Genomic DNA, 16,773 nt, shown 5'->3' on the forward strand with positions numbered 1-16,773 from the left:
GTGTGGCGTACCGCAAAACGGAGGAAATAGACTTGTGTTGGAGCGCTACGATCAAAACGGGGGTCCTGTTCATCGGGAGGGGTGTGCCGTACCGCAAACGGGACACCACGAAATATTGTTCATCTCCACCGTCGACCTCCTCCAGCCTCCACGGGCTACTGTTCATCCACTGTCGACCTACTTCAGCCTCCACCTACGACTGTTCATCCACGGGCTCCTGTTCATCCAGCCTCCACCGGCTACTTGCTACCTCTTGAGCACTGCGTTGCTTTTCCCTTGAAGAAGAAAGGATGATGCAGCAAAGTAGCGTAAGTATTTCCCTCAGTTTTTGAGAACCAAGGTATCAATCCAGTAGGAGGCCACACGCAAGTCCCTCATACCTACACAAACAAATAAGAACCTCGCAACCAACGCGATAAAGGGGTTGTCAATCCCTTCACGGTCACTTACGAGAGTGAGATATGATAATGATAAGATAAATATTTTTGGTATTTTTATGATATAGATTGAAAGTAAAAATTGCAAAGTAAAATAGATTGGAAACTTATATGATGGAGAATAGACCCAGAGGCCATAGGTTTCACTAGTGGCTTCTCTCAAGATAGCATAAGTATTACGGTGGGTGAACGAATTACTGTCGAGCAATTGATAGAATTGAGCATAGTTATGAGAATATCTAGGCATGATCATGAATATAGGCATCATGTCCGTGACAAGTAGACCGACTCCTGCCTGCATCTACTACTATTACTCCACACATCGACCGCTATCCAGCATGCATCTAGAGTATTAAGTTCATAAGAACAGAGTAACGCATTAGGTAAGATGACATGATGTAGAGGGATAAACTCAAGCAATATGATATAAACCCCATCTTTTTATTCTTGATGGCAACAATACAATACGTGTTGTTTCCCTTTCTGTCACTGGGATCGAGCACCGCAAGATTGAACCCAAAGCTAAGCACTTCTCCGATTGCAAGAAAGATCAATCCAGTAGGCCAAACCAAACTAATAATTCGAAGAGACTTGCAAAGATAACCAATCATGCATAAAAGAATTCAGAGAAGATTCAAATATTGTTCATAGATAGACTTGATCATAAACCCACAATTCATCGGATCTCGACAAACACACCGCAAAAAGAGTTACATCAAATAGATCTCCAAGAAGATCGAGGATAACATCGTATTGAGATCCAAAGAGAGAGAAGAAGCCATCTAGCTACTAGCTATGGAACCAAAGGTCTGAAGTAAACTACTCACACATCACCGGAGAGGCCATGGAGTTGATGTAGAGGCCCTCCGTGATCGATGCCCCCTCTGATGGAGCTCCGGAAAAGACCCCAAGATGGGATCTCTTGGGTACAGAAGGTTGCAGCGGTGGAAATAGGGTTTCGTGGTGCTCCTGGATGTTTTCGGCGTATATGAATATATATATATATATATATATATATATATATATATATATATATATATATATATATATAGGAGGAAGAAGTAGGTCGGTGGAGCAACGAGGGGCCCACGAGGGTGGAGGGCACGCCCAGGGGGGTAGGCGCGCCCCCCTGCCTTGTGGCCTCCTCGATTGTTTCTTGACGTCCAATCCAAGTCCCCTGGATCACGTTTGTTCCAAAAATAACTCTCCCGAAGGTTTCATTCCGTTTGGATTCCGTTTGATATTCCTTTTCTGCGAAACACTGAAATAGGCAAAAAAAAATAGCAATTTGCACTAGGCCTTGGGTTAATAGGTTAGTCCCAAAAATAATATAAAAGTGAAAAATAAAGCCCATTAACATCCAAAACAGAATATATAATAGCATGGAACAATCAAAAATTATAGATACGTTGGAGACGTATCAGCATCCCCAAGCTTAATTCCCGCTCGTCCTCGAGTAGGTAAATGATAAAAATAGAATTTTTGATGTGGAATGCTTTCTAGCAAACTCTCAATGTAAATCTCTTTATTGTAGCATGAATATTCATTTCCTAAAGATTCAAGATAAAAGTTTAATATTGACACAAAGATAGTAATACTTCAAGCATACTAACTAAGCAGTCATGTCTTCTCAAAATGACATGGCCAAAGAAAGTTATCCCTACAAAATCATATAGTCTGGCTATGCTCTATCTTCACCACACAAAATATTTAAATCATGCACAACCCCGATGACAAGCCAAGCAATTGTTTCATACTTTTGATGTTCTCAAACTTTTTCAATCTTCACGCAATACATGAGGGTGAGCCATGGATATAGCACTATAGGTGGAATAAAATGGTGGTTGTGGAGAAGACAAAAAAGGAGAACATGGTCTCACATCAACTAGGCGTATCAACGGGCTACGGAGATGCCCATTAATATATATCAATGTGAGTGAGTAGGGATTTCCATGCAACACATGCACTAGAAGTGTATGAAAGCTCAACAAAAGAAACTAAGTGGGTGTGCATCCAACTTGCTTGCTCATGAAGACCTAGGGCATTTTGAGGAATCCCATCATTGGAATATACAATCCAAGTTCTATAATGTGAAATTCCCACTAGTATATGAAGGTGATAACATAGCAGACTCTCTATCATGAAGATCTTGGTGCTACTTTGAAGCACAAGTGTGGTAAAAGGATAGTAACATTGTCCCTTCTCTCTTTTTCTCTCATTTTTTTATTTGGGCCTTTTCTCTTTTTTATGGCTTCTTTTTCTTCTTTTTATCGTCCGGAGTCTCATCCCGACTTGTGGGGGAATCATAGTCTCCATCATCCTTTCCTCACTTGGGACAATGCTCTGATAATGATGATCATCACACTTTATTTACTTACAACTCAAGAATTACAACTCAATACTTAGAACAAAACATGACTCTATGCGAATGCCTCCGGCGGAGTACCGGGATACGCAATGAATCAAGAGTGACATGTGTGAAAGAATTATGAATGGTGGCTTTGCCACAAATACGATGTCAACTACATGATCATGCAAAGCAATATGACAATGATGAAGCGTGTCATAATAACGGAACGGTGGAAAGTTGCATGGCGATATATCTCGGAATGGCTATAGAAATGCCATAATAGGTAGGTATGGTGGCTGTTTTGAGGAAGGTATATGGTGGGTGTGATATCGGTGGAAGGTGCGCGGTATTAGAGAGGCTAGCAATGGTGGAAGGGTGAGAGTGCGTATAATCCATGGACTCAACATTAGTCATAAAGAACTCACATACTTACTGCAAAAACCTATTAGTTATCGACACAAAGTACTACGCGCATGCTCCTAGGGGGATAGATTGGTAGGAAAAGACCATCGCTCGTCCCCGACCGCCACTCATAAGGAAGACAATCAATAAATAAATCATGCTCCGACTTCATCACATAACAGTTTACCATACGTGCATGCTACGGGAATCACAAACTTTAACACAAGTATTTCTCAAATCCACAACTACTTAACTAGCATGACTCTAATATCACCATCTTCATCTCTCAAAACAACTATCAAGTATCAAACTTCTCATAATATCCAATGCGCTTTTTGTATGATAGTTTTTATTATACCGATCTTGGATGCCTATTATATTAGGACTAAATTCATACCCAAAGCAAATTACCATGGTGTTCTAAAGGACTCTCAAAATAATATAAGTGAAGCATGAGAGATCAATTATTTCTATAAAATAGAACCACCACCGTGCTCTAAAAAGATATAAGTGAAGCACTAGTGCAAAATTATCTAGCTCAAAAAATATAAGTGAAGCCCATAGAGTATTCTAACAAATTCCAATTTATGTGTGTCTCTCCCTGTGTACAGCAAGGATGATTGTGGTAAACTAAAAAGCGAAGACTCAAATCATACAAGACGCTCCAAGCAAAACGCATATCATGTGGCGAATAAAAATATAGCTCCAAGTAAAGTTACCGATGGACGAAGACAAAAGAGGGGATGCCTTCTGGGGCATCCCCAAGGTTAGGCTTTTGGTTGTCCTTGGATTTTACCTTGGGGTGCCTTGGACATCCCCAAGCTTAGGCTCTTGCCAGTCCTTGTTTCATAATCCATCAAATCCTTACCCAAAACTTGAAAACTTCACAACACAAAACTCAAATAGAAAATCTCATGAGCTCCATTAGTAAAAGAAAACAAACTACCAGTTCAAGGTACTGTAATGAACTCATTCTTTATTTGTATTGGTGTTAAACCCACTATATTCCAACTTCTCTATGGTTCATAAACTCTATTACTAGCCATAGATTCATCAAAATAAGCAAACAACACACGAAAAACAGAATCTGTCAAAAACAGAAAAGTCTGTAGTAATCTGTAGGTTTCGACTACTTCTGGAACCCCAAAAATTCTAAAATAAATTTCTGAACGTGAGTAATTTATCTATTAATCATCTGCAAAAAGAATTAACTAAATAGAGCTCTTCAATAAAAGAATGTCAGCAATTCTCGTGAGTGCTAAAGTTTCTGTTTTTTACAGCAAGATCACAAAGACTTTCCCCAAGTCTTCCCAAAGGTTCTACTTGGAACAAACACTAATTAAAAGCATAAAACCACATCTAAACAGAGGATAGATGAATTATTTTTTACTAAACAGAATCAAAAAGCAAGGAACAAAAATAAAATTGGGTTGCCTCCCAGTAAGCACTATCGTTTAACGCCCCTAGCTAGACATAAAAGCAAGGATAGATCTAGGTATTGCCATGATAATGATGAGATAAATCGCGAAATCTCATATCATACTCCCTATGTTCAGCTTCAAGTTTTCTTTGTGGTAAGCAAAAGTAATCAAAAGGGCTAAATATAATGGGACAAAAGTCCCCAAGATCAAGCTCGGGAGGTATTGGTTCCTCCTTTGGCCCCTCATATTGCACAACCAATTCATCATTATAAGCATTCTTTTGGCAAAAAGTCATGAGCTTATGTTCAAGAGAAAAACCTAACCCATTATTCTGGATAGAAAAATTATTATTAAGTTCAGAAATCCTATCAACTAGCACATCAGTAGGGACTCTTTTTCCAAGGTTTTCATTAAAAGCCACATGATCTAAAGATCGTAAGTGCATTATGTCTTCTTGATAAAAAAGGATAGCTTCTATGGGAGGACGGCCAGCGTCCACCCTATAATGCGCAAAAATTTCATTGGCTTCTCTTATTATAGATCTGAACTCATGAGCTAAAAAGATAGTAGCAGCTCGCTTAACAGAAGAATGCTCAATATTAGAAAATTCTAGAAAAATCCTTTGGATGCAAGGGTGCATATAAAGAAATTGTCTTTCAAGTTCAACTATGAGCAAAGATATAGCATCCGCAAAACTACTATTCCTATGAAGAATAGACCCTCCCATAGTGGGTAGAGCACCGATACAAGTAAATAAATATTGAATAACTCCTTTCCCAATAATATTACCACTACCGATTCGAAACTTTTTAGTGTGCAAAATAGTAGGTTCTTCATGAGGGTAATCAACATTTTCCATATTATTATTATTATCAATGATAACCTCCCCAGTTTCAGACATGATGGCAATGAAACGCACGAGGAAAGGGCACACAAGAGGTAAACTAGAGAAGGCAAACAGAACAGGGGCGAATAAAACAGCAAGGGTGAAGTGGGGGAGAGGAAAACGAGAGGCAAATGGCAAATAATGTAATGCGAGGGATAAGAGTTTGTGATGGGTACTTGGTATGTCTTGACTTGTGCGTAGACTCCCCGGCAACGGCGCCAGAAATCCTTCTTGCTACCTCTTGAGCACTGCGTTGGTTTTCCCTTGAAGAGGAAAGGGTGATGTAGCAAAGTAGCGTAAGTATTTCCCTCAGTTTTTTAGAACCAAGGTATCAATCTAGTAGGAGGCCACACACAAGTCCCTCGTACCTACACAAATAAATAAGAACCTCATAACCAACGCGATAAAGGGGTTGTCAATCCCTTCACGGTCACTTACGAGAGTGAGATATGATAATGATAAGATAAATATTTTTGGTATTTTTATGATATAGATTAAAAGTAAAAATTGCAAAGTAAAATAGATTGGAAACTTATATGATGGAGAATAGACCCGGGGACCATAGGTTTCACTAGTGGCTTCTCTCAAGATAGCATAAGTATTATGGTGGGTCAACGAATTACTATCGAGTAATTGATAGAATTGAGCATAGTTATGAGAATATTTAGGCATGATCATGAATATAGGCATCACGTCCGTGACAAGTAGACCGACTCATGCCTACATCTACTACTATTACTCCAGACCGCTATCCAGCATGCATCTAGAGTATTAAGTTCATAAGAACAGAGTAACGCATTAGGTAAGATGACATGATGTAGAGGGATAAACTCAAGCAATATGATATAAACCCCATCTTTTTATCCTCGATGGCAACAATACAATACGTGTCGTTTCCCTTTCTGTCACTGGGATCGAGCACCGCAAGATTGAACCCAAAGCTAAGCACTTCTCCCATTGCAAGAAAGATCAATCCAGTAGGGCAAACAAAACTGATAATTCGAAGATACTTGCAAAGATAACCAATCATGCATAAAAGAATTCAGAGAAGATTCAAATATTGTTCATAGATAGACTTGATCATAAACCCACAATTCATCGGATCTCGACAAACACACCGCAAAAAGAGTTACATCGAATAGATCTCCAAGAAGATCGAGGAGAACATTGTATTGAGATCCAAGGAGAGAGAAGAAGCCATCTAGCTACTAGCTATGGACCCGAAGGTCTGAAGTAAACTACTCACACATCACCGGAGAGGCCATGGAGTTGATGTAGAGGCCCTCCATGATCGATGCCCCCTCCGGCGGAGCTCCAAAAAAGGCCCCAAGATGGGATCTCTTGGGTACAGAAGGTTGTGGCGGTGGAAATAGGGTTTCATGGTGCTCCTAGATGTTTTCATGGTATATGAATATATATAGGAGGAAGAAGTGGGTCGGTGGAGCAACGAGGGGCCCATGAGGGTGGAGGGTGCGCCCAGGGGGTAGGCGCGCCCCCCTGCCTCGTGGCCTCCTCGATTGTTTCTTGACGTCCACTCCAAGTCCCCTGGATAATGTTTGTTCCAAAAATAACTCTCCTGAAGGTTTCATTCCGTTTGGATTCCGTTTGATATTCCTTTTCTGCGAAACACTGAAATAGGCAAAAAAACAGCAATTTGCACTCGGCCTTGGGTTAATAGGTTAGTCCCAAAATAATATAAAAGTGTAAAATAAAGCCCATTAACATCCAAAACAGAATATATAATAGCATGGAACAATCAAAAATTATAGATACGTTGGAGACGTATCACTACTGTTCAACCAACCCTCTCCACGGGGTCCTGTTCAACCACCCCTCCACGGGCTACTACTCATCCAGCCCTCCACCGGCTACTGTTCAACCAGCCCTCCACCGGCTACTGGTCGACTAGCCCTCCACCGATTACTGTTCAACCAGCCCTCCACGGGGTCCTGTTCATCCAGCCCTCCACGGGGTCCTATTTCATCCACCGGCTCGCTCGATTGGGATACTATTCATCCAGCGGCAACAGCCTCTACTACCACGGGTTCCTGTTCATCCAACCCCCACCGGGAACTGTTCATCCAACCCCCCCCCCCAACAACGCTCACTGTTCATCCAGGGGCAGCATCGATCGGCTTCAGTTAGCAGCAGTAGCGAAGGAATCGCTCGATCGGGTTCAGTTAACAGTCATCGATAGATCGCTCGGGTTCAGTAACGCGTAACCTACAGTGCAATCACTCGGGTTCAGTTAGAGCCCAATGCCTCGCTTGGGTTCAGTTAGAGCGCAATGCCTCGCACACACGCGCGTACGTACGAGAGAAACATGCATCGCTCGGCCCCCGACCAGCCACCGTAACCGGGAACTCCCCCGATATTTTCCTCGCCCTCACTTCTACCACGGTTTTTTCCGTCATGGACGGCCCAAACAATGTCATGCAGCTGCGTCTCCGGCCCGCCCAGGACGAAAAGCCCTTTTTCTATTGGGGAACATAGTAATTTCAAAAAAATCCTACGCACACGCATGATCATGGTGATGCATAGCAACGAGAGGGAAGAGTATCGTCCATGTACCCTCGTAGACCGTAAGCGGAAGCGTTATGAGAACGCGGTTGATGTAGTCAAACATCTTCACGATCCGACAGATCCAAGTACCGAACGCACGGCACCTCCGAGTTCAGCACACGTTCAGCTCGATGACGTCCCACGAACTCCGATCCAGCAAAGCTTCATGGGAGAGTTCCGTCAGCACGACGGCGTGATGACGGTGATGATGTTGCTACCGATGCAGGGCTTCACCTAAGCACCGCTATGATATGATCGAGGTGGAATATGGTGGAGGGGGCACCGCACACGGCTAAGGGATCAATGATCAACTTGTGTCCTCTAGGGTGCCCCCTACCCCCGTATATAAAGGAGCAAGGGGGGAGGTCGGCCGGCCCTCCTAGGGCGCGCCAGGAGGAGGAGTCCTCCTCCTAGTAGGAGTAGGACTCCCCTTTGCTACTCCTACTAGGAGGAGGAAAGGAAGGGGGAAGGGGAGAAGGAAGGAGAGGGAGGAAATGAGGAAAGGGGGCCGGCCCCCTAGACCAATTTGGTTTGGGCTAGGGGGGCGCGCACCATGCCTCCTCTCTTCCACCACTTGGCCCATGAGGCCCAATACTTCTTCCCCATATTCCCGTAACTCCTAGGTACTCCGAAAAATACCCGAATCACTCGGAACCTTTCCGAAGTCCGAATATAGTCGTCCAATATATCGATCTTTACATCTCGACCATTTCGAGACTCCTCGTCATGTCCCCGATCTCATCCGGGACTCCGAACTACCTTCGGTACATCAAATCACATAAACTCATAATACCGATCGTCACAGAAATCCATTCAGGATTGCAGTTTTGACATCCATTTGCCAAAATTCATAATCATAAAATGCGGCAATTGCTAACATGATTCGGACAGACTTAAGCATCGCTACGGGTGAGAAAGTACCATCATAGTCAACCCCTTGAACTTGTCGAAAACCTTTCGCAACAAGTCGAGCTTTGTAGACAGTAACATTACCGTCAGCATCAGTCTTCTTCTTGAAGATCCATTTATTTTTTATGGCTTGCCGATCATCGGGTGATGTCTACTACACAACCTTCTTCTTGTAGACATTGTTGGTGTTGGGGAACGTAGCAGAAATTCAAAATTTTCCTACGTGTCACCAAGATCTATCTATGGAGAGACCAGCAACGAGTAGAAAGAGAGTGCATCTACATACCCTTGTAGATCGCTAAGCGGAAGCGTTCAAGTGAACGGGGTTGATGGAGTCGTACTCGTCGTGATTCAAATCACCGATGATCCTAGTGCCGAACGGACGGCACCTCCGCGTTCAACACACGTACAGCCCGGTGACGTCTCCCACGCCTTGATCCAGCAAGGAGAGAGGGAGAGGTTGAGGAAGACTCCATGCAACAGCAGCACAATGGCATGGTGGTGGTGGAGGAGCGTGGCAATCCAGCAGGGCTTCGCCAAGCACCATGGGAGAGGAGGAGTAGGAAGAGAGGTAGGGTTGTGCCAGAACTTCGTCTATAGCTCCCATGCGCCTCCCCACTATATATAGGGGTGGAGGGGCTGGTTTCTTGCCCTCCAAGTCCATTGGGGCGTTGGCCAAGGTGGGAGGAAAGAAATCTCATTATTTCCTTCCCCACCGATTGTTATCCCCCCTTTTTAGGGATCTTGATCTTATCCCTTTGGGATATGATCTTATTCCTTCTAAGGGGGGATCTTGGTGCGCCTTGACTAGGGGTGTGGGGCCTTGCCCCCACTACCCACGTCCATGTGGGTCCCCCCATGCAGGTGGGCCCCACTCCGGAACCTTCTAGAACCTTCCCGGTACAATACCGAAAAATCCCGAACATTTTTCGGTGGCCAAAATAGGACTTCCCATATAAAAATATTTACCTCCGGACCATTCCGGAACTCCTCTTGACGTCCGGGATCTCATCCGGGACTCCGAACAACATTCGGTAACCACATACAAACTTCCTTTATAACCCTAGCGTCATCGAACCTTAAGTGTGTAGACCCTACGGGTTCGGGAGACATGCAGACATGACCGAGACGTTCTCCGGTCAATAACCAACAGTGGGATCTGGATACCCATGATGGCTCCCACATGTTCCACGATGATCTCATCGGATGAACCACGATGTCAAGGACTTAATCAATCCCGTATTCAATTCCCTTTGTCTATCGGTATGTTACTTGCCCGAGATTCGATCGTCGGTATCCAATACCTTGTTCAATCTCGTTACCGGCAAGTCACTTTACTCGTTCCGTAACACATCATCCCGTGATCAACTCCTTGGTCACATTGCGCATATGATGATGTCCTACCGAGTGGGCCCAGAGATACCTCTCCGTTTACACGGAGTGACAAATCCCAGTCTCGATCCGCATAAAACAATAGATACTTTCGAAGATACCTGTAGTGCACCTTTATAGTCACCCAGTTACGTTGTGATGTTTGATACACCCAAAGCACTCCTACGGTATCCAGGAGTTACACGCTCTCATGGTCGAAGGAAGAGATACTTGACATTGGCAAAGCTCTAGCAAATGAACTACACGATCTTTTGTGCTAGTCTTAGGATTGGGTCTTGTCCATCACATCATTCTCCTAATGATGTGATCCCGTTATCAACGACATCTAATGTCCATAGCCAGGAAACCATGACTATCTGTTGATCACAACGAGCTAGTCAACTAGAGGCTCACTAGGGACATATTGTGGTCTATGTATTCACACGTGTATTACGATTTCCGGATAATACAGTTATAGCATGAATAAAAGACTATTATCATGAACAAAGAAATATAATAATAACACTTTTATTATTGCCTCTAGGGCATATTTCCAACAGTCTCCCACTTGCACTAGAGTCAATAATCTAGTTCACATCACCATGTGATTAACACTGACAGGTCACATCACCATGTGACCAACATCCAAAGAGTCTTGGGTTTGATCATGTTGCTTGTGAGAGAGGTTTTTTAGTCAACGGGTCTGAACCTTTCAGATCCGTGTGTGCTTGACAAATCTTTATGTCATCTCCTAGATGCAGCTACCACGCTCTATTTGGAGCTATTCCAAATAACTGTTCTACTTGGAGCTATTCTAATTGTTGCTCCATTATACGTATCCGGTATCTCTACTCAGAGCTATCCGGATAGGTGTTAAGCTTGCATCGTCGTAACTCTTTACGTCGAACTCTTTATCACCTCCATAATCGAGAAAATTCCTTAGTCCACTAGTTACTAAGGATAACTTTGACCGCTGTCCTGTGATCTATTCATGGATCACTCTTGTACCCCTTGACTGACTCATGGCAAGGCACACTTCAGGTGCGGTACACAGCATAGCATACTGAAGAGCCTACGTCTTAAGCATAGGGGACGACCTTCGTCCTTCTCTCTATTCTGCCGTGGTCGAGCTTTAAGTCTTAACTTCGTACCTTACAACTCAAGCAAGAACTCCTTCTTTGACTGGTCCATCTTGAACACCTTCAAGATCATGTCAAGGTATGTGCTCATTTGAAAGTATTATTAAGCATTTTGATCTATCCTTATAGATCTTGATGCTCAATGTTCAAGTAGCTTAATCCAGGTTTTCTATTGAAAACACCTTTCAAATAACCCTATATGCTTTCTAGAAATTCTACATCATTTCTGATCAACATATACTCATCAGAAATTCTATAGTGCTCCCACTCACTTCTTTGGAAATACAAGTTTCTCATAAACTTTGTACAAACCCAAAATCTTTGATCATCATCAAAGCATACATTCCAACTCCGAGATGCTCACTCCAGTCCTTAGAAGGATTGCTGGAGCTTTGCATACTTATTAGCATCTTTCGGGATTGACAAAACCTTCCGGTTGTATCACATACAACCTTTCCTCAATAAAATCGTCGAGGAAACAATGTTTTGACATCCTATCTGCAAGATTTCATAAATAATGCAGTAATCGCTAATATAATTCCAACAGACTCTTAGCATCGCTACGAGTGAGAAAATCTCATCGTAGTCAACTCCTTGAACTTGTCGGAAAACATCTTAACGACAAGTCGAGCTTTCTTAATGGTGACATTTACCATCATTGTCCGTCTTCCTTTTGAAATCCATCTGTACTCATTAGCCTTACGACCATCGAGCCGTTCTGCCAAAGTCTACACTTTGTTTTCATACATGGATCCTCTCTCGGATTTTATGGCCTCAAGCCATTTATCGGAATCCGGGCCCACCATTGCTTCTCCATAGCTCGTAGGTTCATTGTTGTCCAGCAACATGACTTCCAAGACAGGATTACATACCACTCTGATGTAGTACGTATCCTTGTCATCCCACGAGGTTTGGTAGTGACTTGATCCGAAGTTTCATGATCAACATCACAAGCTTCCACTTCAATTGGTGTAGGTGCCACAGGAACAACTTCCTGTGCCCTGCCACACACTAGTTGAAGAGACGGTTCAATAACCTCATCAAGTTTCCACCATCCTCCCACTCAATTCTTTCGAGAGAAACTTTTCCTCAAGAAAGGACCCGATTCAAGAAACAATCCATATTGCTTTCGGATCTGAATTAGGAGGTATACCCAACTGTTTTGGGTTTCCTATGAAGATGCATTTTATCCGCTTTGGGTTCGAGCTTATCAACCTGAAACTTTTTCATATAAGCGTCGCAGCCCCAAACTTTTAAGAAACGACAACTTAGGTTTCTCTAAACCATAATTCATACGGTGTCATCTCAACGGAATTACGTGGTGCCCTATTTAAAGTGAATGTGGTTGTCTCTAATGCCTAACCCATGGACAATAGTGGTAATTCAATAAGAGATATCATGGTACGCACCATATCCAATAGGGTGCAACTATGATGTTCGGACACACCATCACACTATGGTGTTCCAGGCGGTATTAATTGTGAAACAATTTCCACAATGTTTTAATTGTGTGCCAAAACTCGTAACTCAGATATTCATCTCTATGATCGTATCATAGACATTTTATCCTCTTGTCACAATGATCTTCTACTTCACTCTGAAATTACTTGAACCATTCAATAATTCAGACTTGTGTTTCATCAAGTAAATATTCTCAACATCTACTCGAATCATCTGTGAAGTAAGAACATAACGATATTCACTGCATGCCTTAGCACTTATTGGACTGCACACATCAAAATGTGTTACTTCCAACAAGTTGCTATCTTGTTCCATCTTATTGAAACTGAGGCTTTTCAGTCATCTTGCCTATGTGGTATGATTTGCATATCTCAAGTGATTCAAAATCAAGTGAGTCCGAACGGTCCATTTGCATGGAGTTTCTTCATGCATATACACCAATAGACATGGTTCGCATGTCTCAAACTTTTCAAAAACGAGTGAGTCCAAAGATCCATCAACATGAAGCTTCTTCATGCGTTTTATACCATTATGACTTACATGGCAGTGCCACAAGGAAGTGGTACTATCATTACTATCTTATATCTTTTGGCATGAAAATGTGTATCACTACGATCGAGATTCAATTAAACCATTCAGGTTTAATACTAATCTTGATGGTAGAGGGAGCGTGCGATGTTTGATCACATCAAACTTGGAAACATTTCCAACACATATCGTCAGCTCACCTTTAGCTAGTCTCCGTTTATTCCGTAGCTCTTTATTTCGAGTTACTAACACTTAGCAACTGAACCGGTATCTAATACCCTGGTGCTACTAGGAGTACTAGTAAAGTACACATCAACACAATGTATATCCAATATACTTCTATCGACCTTGCCAGCCTTCTTATCTACCAAGTATCTAGGGTGGTTCCGCTTCAGTGTCCGTTCCTCTCATTACAGAAGCACTTAGTCTCGGGTTTGGGTTCAACCTCGGGTTTCTTCACTGGTGCAGCAGCTGATTTGCCGTTTCATGAAGTATCCCTTCTTGCCCTTGCCCTTCTTGAAACTAGTGGTTTCACCAACCATCAACAATTGATGCTCCTTCTTGATTCCTACTTTCGCGGTGTCAAACATCGTGAATACCTCAAGGATCATCATATCTATCCTTGATATGTTATAGTTTATCACGAAGCTTTAGCAGCTTGGTGGCAATGACTTTGAAGAAACATCACTATCTCATCTGGAAGATCAACTCCCATTCGATTCAAGTGATTGTTGCACTCAGACAATCTGAGCACAAGCTCAACGATTGAGCTTTTCTCTCTTAGTTTGCAGGTTAAGAAAATCGTCGGAGGTCTCATACCTCTTGACGTGGGCACGAGCCTGAAATCATAATTTCAGCCTTCGAAACATCTCATATGTTCCGCGACGTTTTGAAAACGTCTTTGGTGCCTCTACTCTAAACCGTTTAACTGAACTATCACGTAGTTATCAAAACGTGTATGTCCGATGTTCGCAACATCCACAGACGACGTTTGGGGTTCAGCACACTGAGCGGTGCATTAAGGACATAAGCTTTCTACTGATCGCATAATCGCTACTATCAACTTTCAACTATATTTTCTCTAGGAACATATCTAAACAGTGGAACTAAAGTGCGAGCTACGACATAATTTGTAAAAAGTCTTTTGACTATGTTCAGGATAATTAAGTTCATCTTATGAACTCCCACTCAGATAGACATCCCTCTAGTCATCTAAGTGATTACATGATCCGAGTCAACTAGGTCGTGTCCGATCATCACGTGAGACGGACTAGTCATCATCGGTGAACATCTTCATGTTGATCGTATCTACTATACGACTCATGCTCGACCTTTCGGTCTCCGTGTTCCGAGGCCATGTCTGCACATGCTAGGCTCGTCAAGTTAACCCTAAGTGTTTTCGCTGTGTAAAACTATCTTACACCCGTTGTATGTGAACGTAAGAATCCATCACACCCGATCATCACGTGGTGCTTAGAAGCGACGAACTGTGGCAACGGTGCACAGTTAGGGGAGAACACTTCTTGAAATTTTGTAAGGGATCATCTTATTTACTACCGTCGTCCTAAGTAAACAAGATGCATAAACATGATAAACATCACATGCAATCAAATAGTGACATGATATGGCCAATATCATTTTGCTCCTTTTGATCTTCATCTTCGGGGCTCCATGATCATCATCGTCACCGGCATGACACCATGATCTCCATCATCGTGTCTTCATGAAGTTGTCACGCCAACGACTACTTCTACTTCTATGGCTAACGCGTTTAGCAATAAAGTAAAGTAATTACATGGCGTTGTTCAATGACACGCAGGTCATACAATAAATTAAGACAACTCCTATGGCTCCTGCCGGTTGTCATACTCATCGACATGCAAGTCGTGAATCCTATTACAAGAACATGATCAATCTCATACATCACATATATTCATCACATTCTTGTTGGCCATATCACATCACAAAGCATACCCTGCAAAAACAAGTTAGACGTCCTCTAATTGTTGTTTGCATGTTTTACGTAGCTGCTATGGGTTTCTAGCAAGAACGTATCTTACCTACGCAAAACCACAACGTGATATGCCAATTGCTATTTACCCTTCATAAGGACCCTTTTCATCGAATCCGTTCCGACTAAAGTGGGAGAGACTGGCACCCGCTAGCCACCTTATGCACCAAGTGCATGTCAATCGGTGGAACCTGTCTCACGTAAGAGTACGTGTAAGGTCGGTCCGGGCCGCTTCATCCCACAATACCGTCGAAACAAGATTGGACTAGTAACGGTAAGCATATTGAACAAAATCAATGCCCACAACTACTTTGTGTTCTACTCGTGCAAAGAATCTACGCAATAAACCTGGCTCATGATGCCACTGTTGGGGAACGTAGCAGAAATTCAAAATTTTCCTACGTGTCACCAAGATTTATCTATGGAGAGACCAGCAACGAGTAGAAAGAGAGTGCATCTACATACCCTTGTAGATCGCTAAGCGGAAGCGTTCAAGTGAACGGGGTTGATGGAGTCGTACTCGTCGTGATTCAAATCACCGATGATCCTAGTGCCGAACGGACGGCACCTCCGCGTTCAACACACGTACAGCCCGGTGACGTCTCCCACGCCTTGATCCAGCAAGGAGAGAGGGAGAGGTTGAGGAAGACTCCATCCAACAGCAGCACAACGGCGTGGTGGTGGTGGAGGAGCGTGGCAATCCAGCAGGGCTTCGCCAAGCACCATGGGAGAGGAGGAGTAGGAAGAGAGGTAGGGCTGTGCCAGAACTTCGTCTATAGCTCCCATGCGCCTCCCCACTATATATAGGGGTGGAGGGGCTGGTTTCTTGCCCTCCAAGTCCATTGGGGCGTTGGCCAAGGTGGGAGGAAAGAAATCTCATTATTTCCTTCCCCACCGATTGTTATCCCCCCTTTTTAGGGATCTTGATCTTATCCCTTTGGGATATGATCTTATTCCTTCTAAGGGGGGATCTTGGTGCGCCTTGACCAGGGGTGTGGGGCCTTGCCCCCACTACCCACGTCCATGTGGGTCCCCCCATGCAGGTGGGCCCCACTCCGGAACCTTCTAGAACCTTCCCGGTACAATACCGAAAAATCCCGAACATTTTCCGGTGGCCAAAATAGGACTTCCCATATATAAATCTTTACCTCCGGACCATTCCGGAACTCCTCTTGACGTCCGGGATCTCATCCGGGACTCCGAACAACATTCGGTAACCACATACAAACTTCCTTTATAACCCTAGCGTCATCGAACCTTAAGTGTGTAGACCCTACGGGTTCGGGAGACATGCAG

This window comes from Triticum dicoccoides, chromosome 6A, assembly GCF_002162155.2.
Source record: "Triticum dicoccoides isolate Atlit2015 ecotype Zavitan chromosome 6A, WEW_v2.0, whole genome shotgun sequence".
Taxonomy (NCBI): domain Eukaryota; kingdom Viridiplantae; phylum Streptophyta; class Magnoliopsida; order Poales; family Poaceae; genus Triticum; species Triticum dicoccoides.